This window comes from Balaenoptera borealis (genome assembly GCF_965194805.1).
Source record: "Balaenoptera borealis genome assembly, chromosome: 19".
NCBI classification, from domain to species: Eukaryota; Metazoa; Chordata; class Mammalia; order Artiodactyla; family Balaenopteridae; genus Balaenoptera; species Balaenoptera borealis.
Window position 1 is genome coordinate 34,594,968 of NC_138878.1, and position 14,061 is coordinate 34,609,028.

General features: G+C 33.6%; 1 protein-coding gene and 1 long non-coding RNA gene across 4 annotated transcripts in view; both read right to left on the minus strand.

Moving 5' to 3' along the window:
• LONP2 (lon peptidase 2, peroxisomal) overlaps positions 1 to 14,061 on the minus strand; it is a 96,137-nt gene that overhangs the window by 40,757 nt on the left and 41,319 nt on the right. The gene's annotated exons all lie outside the window — the stretch shown is intronic.
• LOC309616353 lies at positions 1,596 to 11,848 on the minus strand. Its single transcript, XR_014237433.1, has 2 exons — positions 9,730 to 11,848; positions 1,596 to 9,388 (listed from the first exon to the last, which is right to left on the minus strand). It is a non-coding gene; the product is annotated as an uncharacterized lncRNA (long non-coding RNA).

The following is a 14,061-nucleotide window of genomic DNA, read 5'->3' on the forward strand; positions in this document are numbered from 1 at the left end:
CAGGTTCAAGCCCTGGTCTGGGAAGATCCCACAAGCCGTGGAGCAACTAAGCCCGTGTGCCACAACTACTGAGCCTGCGCTCTAGAGCCCGTGAGCCACAACTACTGAGCCCGCATGCCACAAATACTGAAGCCCGTGTGCCTAGAGACTGTGCCCTGCAACAAAAGAAGCCACCTCAATAAGAAGCCCACGCACCGCAACGAAGAGTAGCCCCCGCTCGCCACAGCTAGAGAAAGCCTGTGCACAGCAACGAAGACCCAATGCAGCCAAAAGTAAATAAATAAAAAATAAATAAATTAAAAAAAGACACTGAGGTTTTAAAAAGTAGGAAAATTAATAAAGCAAGGTTCCTGAGTTATGAATGAGGTCTTTTAAAGTGTATTACAGGATACCTAGGTTATGAGGACAGAAAATCAGTGATGCCCAATTTGCCTACCTCCATCTTTTATTTAGGAAAATACAAAAAGATATGTAGAGTTTAAACAACATCAGAAATACTAATCCTTAGTCTGCCAGATAAAAAGCATTTCTAGGAACCATACTCAAATGAAACCTTACGGTAAACTGGTGAGTTCATGGAGGGACAAGAATTACAGTCAGAACTTTCTAGCCATCAAACCTCTGCTTTTCCCCCAAACTTCAGAGTCAGGGCTTCCATGGCCCAACTCACCCACATAAAAGAGCAGATTCCAAGAATGACCAGAGCTGTTTTTTCTCTTCTCCTGATTAAAAGGTATTTCTACATAAACCCGAAACTATAATTCCTACCTATGGAGTATGACTAGGAATGGAAACAGCTGTGATATGACATTTTATTCTTAGGGACGTGAAGTCAGAGGTAGGATAAACTCTGGGAAGAGGTGTACACTGAGAATTTTTCTTCAGTAAGTTTCTAGCAAGAGAAGATGTTTGTAGGCAATCCAGGAATATACTCCGCTTATTACACATGATGTGGCAACTGTCACCTTTAAGTATGATACTATGGTGATACTTTTTAAAAGTCTGTATCTTTTAGGGATAGATGCTAAAATATTTATGAAAAGATATGATGTCTGGAATTTGATTCAAAATAAATAGGAGTGGGATGAGGGAGACTGGGTAGGAATAGATGAAATAAGATTGGTCATGAGATGGTAATTATTAAAGGTGGGTTACAAGTTTTACGGTTCATTATCCTATTTTCTCCACTTTGGTTACGGTTGATATTTTCCACAACAAAAAGTAAAAATAAATAAATAAAGTAAAATAAAGTAACTAAAATCAACTCTGGAAGCCACATACAAATACTATAGAAATTAAATCAGTGATGATGACAAGGTTGAGAAAAATGTCCAGAGCACAGAAGAAAAAGGCAGTAAAGCTACGTAGGGGAAATATATGGAAAAAATAAAGATACCTAATTCATAGATAATTGATATAACTAAAGAAGGGGTCTCAGCAAATGTAAAATCGGATATAATTAAAGAAATTACCAAGAAAATATTCTAGAAGACTCAACACTACAGATTGAAAAGCCTCAGACTCCTCTTGTGCAATAATAAATGACAGAACGTTAGGATAACAGCTACAGAATTTTCAAGCAAACTTATGACTACTTTAAAATGTTTTAAAAATATTTTATTACACAGAATACATGCCACAACACATAAGATACAAAGGATAACAAAGTGAACACCTGTGAACCGACTACCCAATTGTGACTACATCTGTATTTTGTGTTTAGATGAGTGGTCACCAAAGTGGAATGTTTAGAATAACCCAACAAAGCGCAAGTAGAAAATATGAGTACATATATTCACCTTTACGTATCTATAAATACTAGAAAGAAATTAGTTTTTAAAATATTTAATATACAAAATGAAGTAATGCCCTCACTTGGAATACACGTTACACACATGAGATATTCTAAGAGAAGAGTAGAAATCCCATAACATACTGGGCTGATGTGGGGCCCTCACTCATCTGCTTTAACTGTAATTATAGCACAACTGCAGTCCATGTGTGCCTGATTAACTGTTTTTACAGAATATAAATGGATAAATGGAGTGTTTAAAAAAATTCCTGCAAAATATCATTAAAGATAATAGAGGCAAAGATGTGAACAACAAGAAAATGATAAGAGTTGACACTTTTACTTCTGGAATAAGCTTTGATAGCCACATTATAAAATAAAAACAATTATCTAATTAGAATACATGGTTTTCACTAAAAATAATTACTTTTAAAAATTTATTCTGCGTGTGTTGTACATATAAGTATCTAACATTACTACAATGGTACATTTATGTTATGTTTATATTACATATTTATCCTTTGTTATGAATTGAACTGTGTCCCCTCAATGTGACTATATTTGGAAATAGGGCCTTTAAGGAGGTAATTAAGGTTAAAAGAGGCCATAAAGGTGGGGCTCTTATCCAATATGACTGGTGTCCTTATAAGAAGAAAGAGAGAGACCAGGGATGCAGAAGCACAGAGAAAAGGTCATGAGAGGACACACTGAAAAGGCAGCCATCTGCAAGCCACGGAGGAGACCTCAGGAGAAATCAAACCTGCCAACAACTTGATCTTGGACTTCTAGCTTTCAAAACTGTGAGAAAATACATTTGTTTGTTTTTTTTTAAGCCACCCAGTCTGTGGTATTTTTGTTATGACAGCCTTAGCATTCTAATACACCCTTATTACATATGTATTTATATTATAGAGAGATATATTTTCAAAAATTTTTACTGATGGACTATGTGAACAAAACATATGGGGATTACTGGTGCAGACAACAGAGACCTTAGCAAATATAAAGGGCCTCAAAACATAACTTATAAACAAATCCTTAAAAAAAAGTAACCTGAAGATATATTCCATCTGAACAACAAATAAATCAAAATAAAAGGATCAGAAGCAATGAAATCATTTAAGCCCAGAATTCAAACTAAATGTATGAGGACACACCTTTAGAACAAGGGACTAAGGAAGTCTGAAAATCTGCTCCTCCATAAAAGCAATGAGAACTGGCAAATGTTGTCAAAATCAACTTTTTCAGTATTCTAGAAATTAACTTGCAACAACCTGTTTATTCAAGAAAAACAACTGAATCTCAGTAAATATAACAAGCTTTATGGTCTGTTAACTTGCTTTACACCCTACCCTTCTCCCAAGTTCATGGTAGCCTTGAAAACTAATAGCCTCACAACCACAACAGCTGTGAAAACCAGTAGCCTAGCAACCCCTATAAGGGGCAGAATAAGATCAGAGATCCCCAGAAGCCACATCTCCAGAGAATGTCACCCACCTGTCTGAAAGTTCCTTGGAAAGGCTCAATTCTCAGGATTTATCTTTATTTGACCTGACTCAGAGAACACAAACAACAAAGAAATTATGAGACACATGAAGAAATACAAAAGTATGGCCTAAAATCAGTAAAAGAAAAAAAAATAGTGAATAGAAATTGTCCCTGAGGAAGCCCAGATGTCAAACTTCTTAGACAAAGATTTAAAATCAGCTATTATATATATGTTCAAAAAAACTAATGCTCCAACATGGATGAACCTTGAAGATATTATGAAAAGTGAAATAAATCAGTTACAAAAAGACAAATACTGTATGATTCTACTTATATAAGATGAATAGATTAGTCAAACTTATAAAAACAGAAAGGAAAATGATAGTTACCAGGCACTGAGGAAGGAAAAAACGGAGAGTTGCTGTTTCATGAGTACAGAGTTTTGCAAGACAGAAAAGTTCTAGAGATTGGTTACATAAAAATGTGAATATACCTAACACTACTGAACTGTACACTTAAAAATGGTTAAGAGGGCAAATTTTATGCTAAGTGTATTTTACTACAATTAAAAAACAAAACTAAAGGAAACCACATCTGAAGAACTACAGGAAACTATGAAAACGATGTTCTAACAGAGAGAAAAGATCAATAAAGAGACAGGAATCATAAAAAAAGAAGCAAATAGAAATTTTAGGATTGAAAAATATAGTAACTTAAATGAAAAATTCACTAGATGGGCTAACTAGCAATTTTAGCTGGCAGAAGAAAGAATCAATGAACTTGAAGATAGGTCAATTGAGATTAACCAATCTGAGGAACAGAAAGAAAAAAGCAAAGAAATGAACAGTGCCACAGGGACCTACTGGACATTAGAAAGATTACCAACATACTCATATTGGAAGTTCAAGAAGAGGATAAAGAGAAAGGAGCATAAAGAATATCCAAAAAACATTAATTGACACATCTAATAAGCTCAACAAACCCTAAGTAAACTCAGAGATTCATACCTACACTCATCATAGTCAAACTATCAAAAGCCAAAGACAAAGAATCTTAAAAGCAATAAGAGAAAATACTGTTTTCATTAAGTGCAAGGGACCCTCCATAAGATTAACAACTGACTTTGCATTAGAAACCATGAGGATGGAAAGCAGTAAGAAGACATATTGAAAGAAAAAAAGACTCAACCAAGAACTGTATATCCAACAAAGCTATCTTTCAAAGATGAAGAAGAAATTAAGACATTCCCAGATTTAAAAAAAAGAAAAAACACTGAAAGAATTTGTAGCTAGCAGACCACACTATAAGAAATATTAAAAGCTGAAGTGAAAGGTCACTAAACTGTATCCAAACACACACAAAAAAGAACAACAATAAAAAGTAATTACATCAGTAAATATAAAAAACAGTATATGGGAAGGGGGAAGGGACAAATTAGGAGCTTGGGATTAACATACATACACTACTATATATAAAATAGATAGCCAACAAGGACTTACTGTATAGCACAGGGAACTATATTCAATATTCTGCAATAACCTATATGGGAAAAGAATCTGAAAAAGAATGAATACATGTATATGTATAACTGAATCGCTATGCTGCACACCTGAAACACAACATTGTAAATCAACTATACCCCAATAAAATTTTTTTAAAAAGACAGTATAATGCATTTTTGTTTGTGACTTTTATGTTCTCTTATCTGATTCAAAAAACTTCATTAAATGATAATTACAGCTGACCCTCATTATTCATGGATTTTATACTTGAAAATTCACCTACTTGCTAGAATTTATTTGTAACTCCAAAATTACTACTTGTAGTGCTTCTGCAGTCGTTTGCAGACATGGTATATAGCACATCACCCAAGGTGCATATTCCCAGCTGAGGTCAAACAAGATGATGCTCTGCCTTCTTATTTTAATTCTCATATTCTAAGCAAGGATCCTCCCTGCAGTCTATTTAGTGCCAGGTTTTTTGCATTTTTGTGTTTTTTGTTAGTGATTCTGCCCTTTAAAAAGCCCCAAAGGCAGTGCTGAAGTGCTGTCTAGTGTTCCCGTGAGCAAGAAGGCCATGATGTGCCTTACGGAGAAAATACGTGTGTTAGATAGCTTCATTCGGGCGTGAGTTATAGGGTTAATGGTCATGAGTTTAATGTTAATGAATCAACAATATATTTTAAATATATAAATAAGGCAACTTTAAACAGAAACACAAATAAAACAAGGTTATGTACTGATTGATGACGAATTGGCTTGCAGGAAGCTAACCCTGTATTTCTTCAAGGAGCAATAATTCAGTATTTGCTACTTCAGTGCTTGCTGCAACTTTATAGAACATAACTACTGCAAATAATGAGAAGCAACTACATATTACTGTGCTGATAAGCTTACAGTGTATAGAGATGTATTTTCTATGACAAAAATGGTACAAAAGAGGGCTGAGGGAAGGAGGGCTTGTTGAAACTAAGTTTTTACGTACTATTTGCAATGGTTAATTTCATGTATCAACTTGGAGGGTGTTTTGGATGAAATTAATATTTACATCAGTGAACCTTGGGTAAGTTTGCCTCCATAATGTGGGTGGGCTTCATCCAAACAGTTGAAGGTCTGAAAAGAACAAAAAGACTGGCCTCCTTGAGCAAGAGGAAATTCTCCAGCAAACTGCCTTCAAACTTCATCTACACCATCAGCTCTCTTTGGGTCTCAAGCCTGCTGGCCCACACTATAGATTCTGGACTTCCCAGCCTCCATAACTACATGAGTTAATTCCTTACAATAAATCTCTTTACATGAGTATATCTAGATATCTATCATATCTATAGATACACATGTATATAGATAATCTATATATTATAAATAAATATATCTATATATTCAATAATAGGTAAAACTGGGAAAAGATCAGCAAGGACATAGAAGACTTGAACAGTACTATCAACCAATTAGACATAACAAACACCTAGAGAGCAAGCCATCCAACAACAGCAGCAGTATACATATTCTTCACAAGTGCACATACAAACATTCTCCAGGGTAGACCATAAGCAAGCCATTAAACAAATATCTATATTTCAAAACCCTGAAATCATACAAAGTATAATCTTTGACCACCATGCAATAAAATTAGAAATGAATAATTTTTAAAAATTTGGAAATTCATAAAAATATGAAATTAACCCCTAAATCACAAGGGAAAACAAAAAGAAATCACAAGGGAAATTGGAAAACATTTCGAGATGAATAAAAACAAAAATGTAAGTTACTAAAGCTTATGAGATGCAGCTAAAGTAGTGCATATAAAGATATTGATAGCTGTAAATGCATATACTAAAGAAAATTCCAAATCAATAAACTAACCTTCCACCTTTAGAAAGTAGAAAAAGAGCAAACTGAATACAAAGCAAGCAGAAGGAAGGATTAGAGAATAATCCTTAAATAAATGAAACTGTGACAAGAAAAACAATTGAGAAAAATCGATAAACCAAAAGTTGGTTCTTTGAATAGTTCAATAAAATTGACAAACATTTAGCCATACTGAGTAAGGAAAACAAGGACATTCAACTTACTAAATCAGGAATGACACAGGCCACATTACTATCAACCTTACAGAAATAAAAAAGAAATAAGAGCATACTATAAACAAACTTGTATGCTAACAAATTTGATAATCTAAATGAAATGGGAAAATTTCTAGAAAGATATAAACTATTGAAAGTAATCTGTTAAAAAGTAACAGAAAATCTGAATAGATCTTGCCATTCCTATCCATCATTGTACTGGAGGTTCTAGCCAGGGCAATTGGGGGTGGGGGGGAAGGCATCCAGACTGGAAAAAAGTAAAAGTATCTCTATTTGCATATGACATGATCTTGTACATGGAAAAAATCTCAGGAATCCACTCTAAACAAGTTCTGAAAGGCTGCAGAATATAAGACTGATATACAAAAATCAATTTGTATTTCTTTACATAAGCAATGAACAATTTGAAAAAGAAATGAAGAAAATAATTCAATTTATTTTCTTCAATAGTATCAAAAAGAATAAAATACTTAAGAATACATTTAACAAAAGAATTGCAAGACATATACTCAAAAACCACAAAAACAAAGTTGAAAGAAATTAAAGACCTAAATAACAGAAGGACCCCCTGTTCATGGATTCAAAGAATTAATATTATTAATATGGCAATACTCCCCAAAGTGATCTACAGATTCAACAGAATCCCTATCAAAATTCTATTTAGGCTTTTTGTAGAAAGTGACAAGCTGATCCTAAAACTCATATGGAAGTAAAAAGGACCCAGAAGGGCTAGGCAATCTTGCAAAAGAAGAACAAATCAGGAGGATTCACAGTTCCCAATTTCAATAATTTTTACAAAATTACAGTAATCGAGAGTGTGTGGTACTGGCATAAGGATAGAAATATGGATCAATGGTACAGTTGGAAGTCCAGAAATAAACCCTTACACTTATAGTCAACTGATTTTCCACAAGGGCAACATTACATGGAAAAAGAAGTCAACAAATGGTACTTGGGACAACTGGATATCCACAAGCAAGAGAATGAGACGGATCCTGACATCTCACACCACATACAGACATTAACTCAGAATGGATTATAGATCTAAATATAAGAACTAAAACTGTAAAACTCTTATAAGAAAATGTAGGAGTAAATCCTCATGACCTTGGATTAGGCAATGGCTTCTTAGATATGACATTAAAACCAAAATAACAAAAGAAAAATACATATAAATTAGACTTTATCAAAATTAAAACCGTTTTGTGCCTCAAAGAACACCATCAAAAAAGTGAAAAGAAAGCCCACAAAACTTGTGAAAATATTTGCAAATCATGTATCTCACAAGGGATTTATATCCAGAATATATAAGGAACTCAACAAGAAAAAGACAAATACCCAATTAAAAATGTGCAAATCATTAAAATATATATTTCTACAAAGAAGATATACAAATAGCCAATAAACACATGAAACGATGCTCAATATTAGCAATTAGGGAAATGAAAATCAAACCACAATGAGCAATCACTTCACACATACTAAATCAAATGGATGGCTAAAATAAAAAAGACAGACAATAACAAGTGTTGATGAGGATGCAGAGAAACTGGAACCCTCATACACTGTTAGTGAGATAGTAAAATAGTGTAGCCACTTTGAAAAATAGTTTGGAAGTTTCTCAAAATGTTAAATACAGAATTTTCATATGATCCAGCAATTCTACTCCTAGTCATACACTGAGAACTGAAAACCTACGTTTACACAGAAACTTGTTCATGAATGATCACAGCAACATTATTCAGCATAACCAAAAGGTGGGAACCACCCAAACATCCATCAACCACTCAATGATAAACAAAATATGGTATATATTCATATAAGAGAATACTATTTAGCCATGAAAAGGAATGAAGTTCTGATGCATACAACATGGAGGAATCCTGAAAACACTAGGCTAAATGAAACAAGCTAGTCTCAAGAGGCCACATATTGTATGATTCTATTTATATGAAATATCCAAAACAGGCAAATCCACTGAGACAGAAAGATGAGTGGTTTCCAGGGGCTTCTGGTGGTGGGGGGGTATGGAGAGTGGCTGCTAATGGTACATGGACAGAGACAATGTTCCAAAATTAGATAATGTTCATGGCTGTACAACTTGTCAGTATACTGAAAACCAAAGAAATGCACATTTAAAGGGGTGAATCTCATGGTTTGTGAATTATATCTCAATAAATTTGTTATTTAAAAAATAAAGGTGGGAAATATGTTTACAAAAAAGAATACAAAAACAAGACACTCTACACACTTCTTAAAATGGCCAAAATCCAAAACACTGACAACACCAAATGGTGGTGAGGATGTGGAGCAACAAGAACTCTCATTCATTGCTGGTGGGAATGCAAAATGGTACAGACAACTTGGAAGACAGTTTGACAGTTTCTTACAAAACTAACATGCTCTTACCTTATGACCCCAGCAATTGCACTCCCTGGTATTTACTCAAGTGAGCTGAAAACTTACGTCCACACAAAAACCTGCACACAAATGTTTACAGTAGCTTTACTCATAATTGTCAAAACCTAGAAATAGGGGCTTCCCTGGTGGCGCAGTGGTTGAGAATCTGCCTGCCAATGCAGGGGACACGGGTTCGAGCCCTGGTCTGGGAAGATCCCACATGCCGCTGAGCAACTGGGCCCGTGAGCCACAACTACTGAGCCTGCGCGTCTGGAGCCTGTGCTCCACAACAAGAGAGGCCGCGATAGTGAGAGGCCCGCGCACCGCGATGAAGAGTGGCCCCCGCTTGCCGCAACTAGAGAAAGCCCTTGCATAGAAACGAAGACCCAACACAGCCAAAAATAAATATAAATAAATAAATTAATTTAAAAAAAAATCAAAAAAAAACATTTAAAAAAAACCAAACCTAGAAATAACTAAGATGTCCTTCAATAAAGGGATAAACAAACTGTTGTACATCCATACAGTAGAATGTTATTCAGTGATAAAAAGAAATGAACTATCAAGCCAGAAAAAGACATGGAGAATCTTAAATGCATACTACTAAGTGAAAGAAGCCAACCTAAAAAGACTATATACTGTGTAATTCCAACTATATGACATTCCTGGAACAGACAAAAATATGGAGACATCAGTGATTACCAGGGACTTGGGAGAGAGGGAGGGAGGAATGAGTAAGTGGGGCACACGGGATTTTTAGGGCTATGAAACTATAGTCTTTGATACTGCAATGGTGGTACATATCATTTACACAGTCATCAAAACCCATACAATGTACAACACAAAGTGAACCCTGATGTAAAGTATGGACTTAAGTTAAAATAATGTATTAATACCGACTCATCAATTTTAAGGGGAAACTGGGGGAGGGAGGGTGAGAGGTTATATGGGACTCTTTGTACTTTCCACTCAAATTGTACTGTGGACCTAAAACTGCTTTTTTAAAAAAAGCTATTAATTTTAAAAAAAGAAAGAATATAAAAGTTGAAAATAGTTTCTGATAAAGATTCATAATGTAAAAAAATTAAATCCTCTAAAGTAACTAGGTAGTGAGATGAGGAAGGGATAGATTACTGTGTATTAATTATTTCATTTTATACAAGGGAGGGAAAATATATTTAATTTATGATGTTGATACTTAGAGAAACAGAGATGTGTGATTTTTTAACTGAAAGGTATCACAAGTAGTATTAAAAAAACAGAATACATGCCTTCTGATCTAACAAACTGCCCATACAGTTAATGACATAATTCAAAGGAAAAAACTAGGACCCCTTTTTAAAAAGGGGACAGAAAACAACCAAATCACAGATGTCAAAAGTCCCAACATACCAGTTAGTACAATATTTGAAAAAGCCTATTGAATATCCAGACTTCCAGGTAGAGTCAAAAGTAATCTAAAAATTGATTATATGAAATACTAATAAAACATAATGAAACAAGAAGGTTAAAAATTCAAAAAAAGCTGTACCTGGTATACACTAACAAAAAGGAAGGATGAACTGCAAAAGTATTACCAGCCTAAGGAGAAACCAAGGTAAGAATGGAACAAAGAAAACGGCTGTACTAGATAGCAGGAAATGGCCACAGTGATGACATAACAAATAAATACTATTAAAATGTATATTAAAAAATTAGAAATTATAAAGTGAAACTGACAGAAAAAAAAACTGTCGTGGCAAGTTTAATGCACTTCTGTATATCACAACGTGCAGAAAAAATAAAGCTATAAACCTAGAGAATAGCAATCTCATAACACACATACTCTTGTTAAAATATTGCTGTATTCATATATACATGTATACACAGACACACACACACACAAACTATCTTTCCTAGAATCTATGGAATATGTATAAAAATGGTTCCTCACTAAACTCCAAAATTAAGAAATCATTTAAATTACATACTTAGACAATACATAAGTGGTAGACAGTACACTTATTTAAGTTATATACTTAAACAAAACATAATAAACATCAAAATTATAACAAAATTATTATAATACAAAAACAGTGAAAGTGGAAGTCAAAATTTTAACTACAGGCAGCTTAGAATAGTAGGTTTACAATACAGACAGCCCAACACCCTCTACCAGATGATACCACAGGACCCTTCTTTGAAAATACCAACTGGTCTAAGAGATAAGATTTATAGATCCTGAAACATGGGGAACCCCACCCCCAATTTATCACTATCTGATGAAGCCCACCAGGTATCAAGCCTCACATGTGCACACAAAATGTTCAATAATCTTAATGTCACACCTTATATATATATAAAGAGACATCAAAGAATCACCAAAGATTGGAGGAAAGCCCTAACATAAAACACAGGGGCCAAACAAACAAAAAAGGTAGAGAGACAAGGTGATTAAAATTAATGAGTTTACTAGCAAAGTTGTAGGATACAAGGTTAATATACAAAATACAAATTGTACTCTTTCTTTATATTAGCAATTATCAAAAATTGAAATAAAAAACAGCATCAAGAAATAGGAAATAATTTGAGATAAATTTGACAAAGTGAAAAAACATTGCTGAGAAAGTTAGGAAGACCTAAAAAAAAACAGAGATATACCTGTTCACAGATGAGAAGAAACAATATTTTTAAGATGACAATTCTCCCCAAATGATCTACAGGTTCAAATGAAATGCCAATTAAAATCCCAGCAGAATCCCAGCAGACTGTTTTGCAGCAACTGACAAGCAGATTCTAAAATTTATATGGAAATGCAAAGAACCTAGAATAGCTGAAAAATTTTTAGACAAGAAAAGCAAAGCTGGACAACTAACACTAAATGATTTCAAGACCTATTATAAAGCAAAGTGATCAACTCAGTGTGGTATTGGCATAAACATAAATTAATGGAACAGTATAGGGAACTCAAAAATATAAAACACACATTTGACAAAGATGTCTAAGGTAATTCAATGGAGAAAAGATACTTTTTTTGACAAACAGTATTGGAACAATTAAATATCTATATGCAAAAAGAAAAGGAACCTTGACCCATACTATGCATCATATACAAAAATTCACTCAGCATGAATCATAGACTCAAATGTTAGAGCTAAAAATATGAAACTTCTAGAAGAAAACATAAGAGAAAATCTGTGTGACCTTGGTTTAGTAAAGATTTCTTAATTACAACTCAAAAGAAACCATTAACAAAATTTTTTAAATTGGACTTTATAAAAAACAAAAACTTTTGCTCTTCAACAAACACTGTCAATAAAATATTTGAAGAAAATATCTGAAAAATATGTACCTGACAAAGGAAATCTATGTAGAACACATAAGGAATTCTTACAACTCAAGAATGAAAAGACAACTCAATTAAAAGGGAAAAGTAAAATTGGAATTTCATCAAAAGACACAAAGGATGGCCAATAATCACATGCAGAGATGCTCAACAAGTCATTAATCATTAGGGAGATGCAAACTAAAACCACAATGAGATGATACAACACACCCACCAGAATGACTAAAATTACAAAAACTTACCACATATCAATTATTGGCAATGATGTGGAGCAACTGGGACTCTTACACACTACTAGTAGAAATGGAAAATAGCACAACTATTTTGGAAAACAATCTGGCAGTTCCTTAAAAAATTAAATCTATACCTACCACTTGCCCAAGCCATTCCACTCCTAGATATTTATCAAAAAGAAATAAAAATATATGTCCATACAAAGACTTGTATTAATACATGAGTATTCATAGCAGCTTTATTTGTAATAGCCAAAAGTTGAAAAATCCAAATATCCATCAAAATATGAATGGATACACCATCTCTTGTTGCTTCCAAAGGTTTCTGTCTTTCAGCATTTTTACTACATTATGTATCTATAGATTTCTTTGTGTTTATCCTACATGAAATTCATTGAGCTTCTTGGTTGTGTAGATTTACGTTTTTCATCAAATTTGGGAAGTTTTCATCCATTACTTCTTTGAAAATTTTTTCTGCTCCCATCTCCCTCTCCTGTCCTCTTTTTCACATATTCGTGTGCTTCACAGTATCCCACATTTCCTTGATGCTCTGTTCATTTTATTCATTTTTTAAAATCTGTTCTTCAGATTGCATAATCTCTATCAATCTATCTTCAAATTCACTGGTTCTTTCTTCTACGAGTTCAAGTCGACTGCTGATTCTATGAATTTTTCATTTCAGAAGTGGAACCACTATGTTCATTATCTTGATTATTCATATGGCTTCATAATTTATACATATGTCACAGTTTATCAAATTGTGCATTTTAAGTATACTCACTTTACTATATGTCAATTATACCACACCCTAAAGCTGAAAAAAAAATTAATCAATAAAATATCTTTAAATAACAATTTGTTAAAAGGGTGAGCTGCTTCGGTTTAATGAGTGGCAATCAGTTGACATCTCAGTCTGAATGCCCATCTCCATTTGTGAATTAAACTGCCCAAGGCTAAGCATACAATTTGTAGAACATTCAAATGTTTTCATTTATTTCTGGCAAAACAGAATCATTAATATAAAGGAGATTCCTATATAATTTTTAAATACTGTCTATTCCTTGTGTAAAAAATAGGAATACATAACTTGTTAAATACTGGTAAAATACTTCCCTAAATGGACAGGATATTTTGAAAAGTGTTTGCTCCTGGAAACCTGGGATGTAGACACTAAACCCAATAATGCATTATTTCTCAATTCATTCGTCAAATTTCTATTTCTCAACTTATTTTTTCTCAA